The 6993-nt window shown below is 38.6% G+C and overlaps 1 non-coding gene across 1 annotated transcript; it reads right to left on the minus strand.

Moving 5' to 3' along the window:
* Nucleotides 1-2416: 2416 nt before the first annotated feature.
* Nucleotides 2417-2489, minus strand: TRNAE-UUC (transfer RNA glutamic acid (anticodon UUC)). Its single transcript has one exon. It is a non-coding gene; the product is annotated as a tRNA-Glu (tRNA).
* Nucleotides 2490-6993: the final 4504 nt, after the last annotated feature.

A 6993-nucleotide genomic window follows, 5' to 3' on the forward strand; every position in this document is an offset into this window, starting at 1 on the left:
TTTTGTCGTACGTTAGAACAATAAGGCTGAGTTGCACCACCTAACTTTGACCGTAACTTTGACGGTAACCGATGTATTTTGTATAGAGTTTTACAGATTTTTGACTTGTTAAAGTCAAAGTAAGATGGTGCGAACCAGCCTAACTGAAGCAATAGAACTGTGATAAAAATTTGATCATAAATTCTTTATAATATGTAGGTACATTTTGTTCTTAATATTTTTTTTCTTTTTTATCCACTCTGAGAAAGCTCTTGGCTTGTATAAAAACATAAAACTTATAGACTCATTTTGATTTTGAAGCAGACTTTTAAAAAGCACTTTTACACGTCCCAGTATTAACCCTACCACTACTTCGGGATAACGTAGGTAATATAAAAGACAAGAGAATTGTGTCCTTTCCAAAGATCTTTCTTGAGACATGACCTCATTCAAATATCAAGCAAAACACAATAGCCAAAAATTCCCAACCATGAATTTTCCATCACGAAACCAACCTCCAATGCAACGTTAAATCCAGTGGAAAAATAAATTAATAAATTTCTTCCCCCAGCTCTTAGTATTTCCACTGGAACTCTGACCATTCCCGGCTTTGAAAAAATATTGTCTAGACTTGGAAGTAATAGGGGTGCCCGGGGGATAGGACTAGTCTGAATTCTGAATATTAATGTTTATTGTTGTTTAGGGAAACTGCAGTTTAGGCAACATTTTCTTCAAGTTTATTTAGTTATCTTGGAAAAGATAATTTTTTGATGTATTTGGAGAAGTAACATGATAAGTCAATATAAGGAATTACTTGGAAGTTAAGTAGGCCTAAAGATAGGACAATAAAGATTAACCGCCTCTGTGGTCTAGTGGTAAGACCACCTGTTTCAGACGCAGAGGTCCCGGGTTCGATTCCCAGTGGGGGCAGATTTTTTTGTTCGGTTTGGTTGGTGGTAGGGCTTATTTTAAGTCCGTCTGGCTAGCTACCACTATCTTACCTAAGTCTGTCGCCATAACATTGTTGTGTTCCGGCAATTAGAGGTAAGATAGCCAGTACCTGCGTCGTTGAGGATTCAGGATGAAGCTCGCTTCCACCTTCGGCCTGATCATCACTTATCATCAGGTGAGATACCTGCAGGTCAAGATCTTCCTCGTTGTGGTTAAAAAAAAACTGTCAATGTAAGTATAATCATCATCATCATCGTTTAAGCCACTGGACAGAACGTCCACTGCTGAACATTGGCCCTTAGTGATTTCCAGATTGATCGTTTAGAAGCGTTTTGCAAACCTCTATCTAAATATAATGTAACTCAAAGGTGACTGACCTGACTGATTGACATAGTGATCTCTATCAACGCACAGCCCAAACTGCTGGGCGGATCGGGCTGAAATTTGGCATGCAGGTAGATGTTATGACGCAGGCATTCGCTAAGAAAGGGTTTTACGAAACTCCACCCTTAAAGGGGTAAAACGGGATCCACGCGTACGAAGTCGCGAGCGGCCTCTACTAAGGTAAAATGAGTATGAAAATAACTGTCTTTGAAATAAGATATTATTTCTTGTTTCAACTTTTCGATTGATTTGGGATAATTAGTTTATTCGGGAAGGAATTTGAGGAGTCTACTTAATACTTTTTTATTTTAGTTAATTATTGCATCCAGTAAGTTGGTACAATAAGTGGACTTACAGTATTATCTATAGAACAGTCAAAGTTACAATTTCTTTATTAGCTTATTTAATTAAAATTATTCTTTGTGGCTAATTAAAAAGACAAAACAGATAAAAGAGGCGCTCACTCACGGAGCTTAAAGAATAATTGTAATATAGAAAAACCCAATTACATAGGGATTCGTGGGTGTTTTCATATCTTCAATTATGCTTCTGACATTTTGATAAGTTATGATTGAGGAAATAATATGGAAGGTACAGTCGACGGCATATCCAGCTAAATATCGTGAAAGTATCTTATATTTGTTGTAATAAGGTTTGTTTTGTGGCGTAAATGTAGACACTGAGGTGACGTACGACTGTACTTTAAGTAGGCGGGAGAAGTAAATCACAAATAGCTTGGTAGTGTCAAAATGTCAAGGAATATAGATTTATTGAAATTCAAGCTAATAATTATGTCTACAAAATAAATTCGATTTGTTGAGCTATAATTAATTATGTTAATTAGTAAGTAACTACGTATTATAATGTCAAAGAAAGTGGATTTATTAAAATTCTAGCCAACGCTACGTCATAAATGTAATTATGTTCTTGTAAACAACATCTTCGTTAAGATACTATAGAGCCATAAGACATACGAGTAGCTTGAGGAGTTTTGTTTGTAAGCATTTATAAATTGAATCATAGTAAAACTACATTATTATTGCTAATGATTTAAAAAGTTTATTGCAAAATGAAAATCGTCCCAAATGAATCTACAAAAGGTTTCCCGTACCGGGAATCGAACCCGAGCCTCCTGGGTGAAAGCCAGGTATCCTAGCCACTAGACCATTACGGGATTGTGAGTCACAACTGGATAAGTAAGTATTGCTCATAAGACTTGCTTTCAGTACAGTTTCGGTCGGTATAAGTTTCGGTTCATGCGTCAATAATCTTCTATATCTATAAAAGCGAAAGGTCACTGATTGACTGACTCACTCATCACGAAATCTCAGAAACTACAAGTGCTAGGAGTCTCAAATTTTGCATGGGGGTTCCTTTTAGAACGTAGGTGCTCACTAAGACGGGATGTTGCAAAATTCAATCCCTAAGGAGGTAAAACGGGATCCACGCGTACGAAGTCGCGGGCGGCCGCTAGTAAAAAATAAAGCAATATTTAAAAGAATAAGGCCTACTATTTTTTAAATTTAATTATGGGTTCCTGTATTTGCGAGAAATGGTATTGGTTAAAAACATTTTTGTTGGCTAGTATTGACGTCAGCAAACGATCAACTAGAATCTTATGTATTTGTACGTAGGTGTTATTTTGGAACAAAACTGTAAGTACATTCAACTGTAAATAATAGTCGACAGCACATACACTAGATGATCATTTTTGTTGAAAAATCGCCTCTATTATCAGCTACATAAGGTGCCTCTGTTTAGATTGACGTGCTGTCAGTACATAACTTTAGGATACTGTTTGCTCGCCAGTTGCTAGATTCTTGGCATGTTCAAACTTCACCAATGTTGTGGCTAGCAACTTGTGCCTCGGGCCGAATCGGACTGCAAGTTGAGATTCTGTAAGGCTGGCTCAACACGTTGGCCCCAATGTTGGTCCCACCGTTAGATTTTGGAAAATTGTTGGCGTCAATGTTGGGTTAAACTATTTTCTAATCTCCAAGTAGGATGAGTGGAGTTGTGACAAACGTTGGCGCCAACGTGTTAAGCTGGCCTTATAGAAATAGACGACCTCTTTATCTAGAAAATTTGTTCAACATTCTTTATTTATTTTAAAAATGTGTTCTTTATAAGTGGCAGTGTGAGTTCAGATCGAACGATTTTATTTCCTTTTTTTATTATACTTTTTGTATTTTGTGCCAGCTTTATACTTTTTGAACTTTTTACTGTCTTAATTTTATTTTATTAAGGTTTTGCTTTTATTTTTTACTGTGTTAATTCTATTTTCGTTTTGTATTATGGTATTTTAATTTAAATATCTGTTTTACAAAATTTTACCTACCTGAATTATTGAAAAATGCAGAAATATACCTTAGGACGCATCTTTTTAACTATTTATCGATTTCAAATCGAATAAAATCTACCTACTTTTTAAATATTTTACAAAATTTGATTAACAATGAATGCAAAAAAATCTTAACCGCTTACTTAAACATTCTCAGTAAACCTAAATTTAATTCTAGAAATAATTCTAGCCAAATTCAATTACATTCTCATGCGCAGAGCGTTTAAGTAGTAGTTAGCCACAACATAGCCCAAGTTCCGAACTCGGAACAACTAATTGTGGTCCAATTAAAGTTACTGTAATTAATCCGACGCTGTGGTCCGGTGAGTAGAAGCTCTAGGGTACTGGGTTCGATTCCAAGATAGGTCAAACAAATAGATTTGATATTGTGACGTAATAATTTTTTTCAGTTTTGTTTCCTAAGTTTACTATTTCTGCATTTTAAGTGCCTACCTATCAATATTTCTACGGTTCTACGGTTTAGTTTCAAAAGTTACTACTTACTTACTTATTTTTCTAGGTCATCGGTCCATAGAGGTAAATTATTACAACTTACCTTGTACTTTTCATTTTAAAAATCCCTGACTGATTGGAAAGTTCTTTCAAGCTTCCAATTTTGTTTTTCATAAGCATATCTTCTGTACGATGTGAATAAAGATTTATTATGTATCTTGGTACATATTTTTGGAAAACAAACCAGTTTAACATCTAAAAACCTTGTGTATTTGATCTCAAAACTAGATGAAAAAGAAATGTAAAGCCTTTCACACACTCCCCTAGCTCCGATCCTGTGAAGCCATTCGGTTGATTAAGGTCTATCAGTTAAAAGCCTACGCTTAGTCCAGAGGTTCCCAAACTTATTTAGTCTACTGCCCACTTTGAGAATAAATTATTTTTAGCGCCCCCATTTTTGTAGTCAAGAGTCGAGCTCAGTCGGTGTCTAAGAGTCCTCCTAATAGATGACGCCTCCCACGCCTCTACACAACGTCCCGATTTTTTTTCTGGGTCTCTTACCGCCCCCCTTTAAGCCTGCAGCGCCCACAAGGGGGCGTTATCGCCCACTTTGGGAAAGACTGTTAGTCTCTTTGACATACCCTTAGTATTCACTGGCCTGAATGGGCTAAGCTTTTTAGTTATTAACTGGTTAAGATCTGAGCTTTGGAAAGTTTTGTGAACGTGATTGGTCAGATAGGAATGTTTGTGAGGGTAGATAAAGATTTTTTGTAAAGTCAATATGATAAATTCCTCCGTTGTTCAATTATGCAGCAGCTTTTGAAGCTCATGAACTGATCTTCCCCAAACTAACAAAATTGTCATAAAACTGCAAATATTAGTTGATTAATATAAAAATAGTCTGAGATTCTTTCAGCTTCAGCATGTAACTGAAAATAGCTAATAATTAGATCGAAATCCTTCGTCTTCTTTACTTTGCAATCACCGAGTCACAGTGTTTGTAACCTGTTTTGAGATAAATAAATATTTACTATCTATCTATCTTCAAGTTTTGTAGACACGAGTACGAGTCACATTTTAAATTCTATATCTATTCAAGTCAGACTCGAGACACGAAACACTACTAATAAGTACTACCTATACAGGGTGTAACAGGGGGGGTGGATCACCGTAAGTCAAACGATGGGGGACTTCAATACCTATCGATATAACCCCCATGTATGTTCCGCAATTTTCAATGGTTCCAAAGTTATTGAGATTTTTGAGAAATCTATGTAAAAAGCCGGAATTCAGTATAAAAGTCTTCACTGTAGCTTAACTACTGGACCTGCTTGCATGATTTTTAACAACTTTAAATTATTTCTAACAACTTTCAAGGCCTCTAGTGAAAAAAAGTACTTGAATTTTTGAAACAAAGAACATTTTACATAATTTTTTTTTATTCTTTTTTACGAATCGGTATCGTGATTATCAAGACCCACTATTGAACTACTTTTAGAAAAAAAATCATGCAAGCAGGTCCAGTAGTTAAGCTACAGTGAAGACTTTTATACTGAATCCGGCTTTTTACTTAAACACAAAAATCTCAATAACTTTGAAACCATTGAAAATCGCGGAACATACATGGGAGTTATATCGATAGGTATTGAAGTCCCCCATCGTTTGACTTACGACGATCCACCCCCCCTGTTACACCCTGTATAAATTGCTAGATCGTCTAGAAACATAGTCGGTCTTCGTAACCGTTCCGTATATTTTATTGACCGGATAAATAAACAGTCCTGCACATTTTTCTGGTCCTTCGAGCCGGATCGTTGTCTACCGATCCCGAAGTTATAGAACCTTCGAGAACACCGAAGCGGCCTTCGTGAAGTGGCACAGTATAGTACCGACAGAAGATGCCTGTGACACGTTCCAAGAAAGGCAAATCGAAAGCATCGCAGCCAGCTACGCCACCCATGACGCCACCACCAGAAGGCGTGACGTCATCACAGCAGTCCGCCGTAACCGCACAGGAGGATTTAATTCAGCTGGAGCCTCCATCTGTATCGCCAGTTGAAACAGACGTCACAGGACAGCACTCGACGGCATCACCGCGAGCACCGCTTGCTCATACCGACTGCGCCCGTCGACTAGCCGAGGCGGAGGCAGAGATAGCCCGCCTACAGTTAGAGCTTGCCATTGCCCGCCGCAAGCTTATAGAAATGGAGTCCAAAGATGAAGAACATGAATCGGCACTTTCGAAACAAGAGCATTGCGACTTACAACCGCAATCGCTTTCGACCGTCACCGCACCGCAGCCGACATCATCGAAGCAATTAATAGATCTCACAGAACTCGCAACGGCAATCGCAACCGCAGCGCGCACCGGACAGCAGCAACAGTATCTAGAATTGCCGAACTTCAGTGGCGCGCACTACAATTGGCTCGCGTTCAAAGCAGCCTACAACGAGACAGCGAGTTTTTTCAGCGAGATAGAGAACATCGCACGACTCCGGCGGTCACTTACTGGACGAGCAAAAGAAGCCGTGACCTCTTTGCTCATAGTAAACGCGAAGGCGCAAGAAATCATGCGCACTTTAGAAATGCGCTTTGGCCGCCCGGACTCAATAGCCCTGTCCGAGTTGGATAGTTTGAGGAGACTACAGAGACTTGTCGACTCGCCGCAACAGATTTGTGTGTTCGCCAGCAAGATACAAAATAGTATAGCGACACTCCGTGCACTTAAGCGAACACACTACCTCTGCAATCCGGAGATAGTGTACAGTTTAACCGACAAATTAACTCCAGCGCTTCGGTACCGCTGGTACGACTTTGCGTGGGAGCACACCGAAGAGGAACCGGACCTCGTAAAGTTCAGCCGCTTCATCGAGCGAGAGGCCGAG

This window comes from Ostrinia furnacalis, unplaced genomic scaffold (assembly GCF_004193835.3).
Source record: "Ostrinia furnacalis isolate ACB-3 unplaced genomic scaffold, ASM419383v2 OfSCF4231, whole genome shotgun sequence".
Classification (NCBI taxonomy): Eukaryota; Metazoa; Arthropoda; class Insecta; order Lepidoptera; family Crambidae; genus Ostrinia; species Ostrinia furnacalis.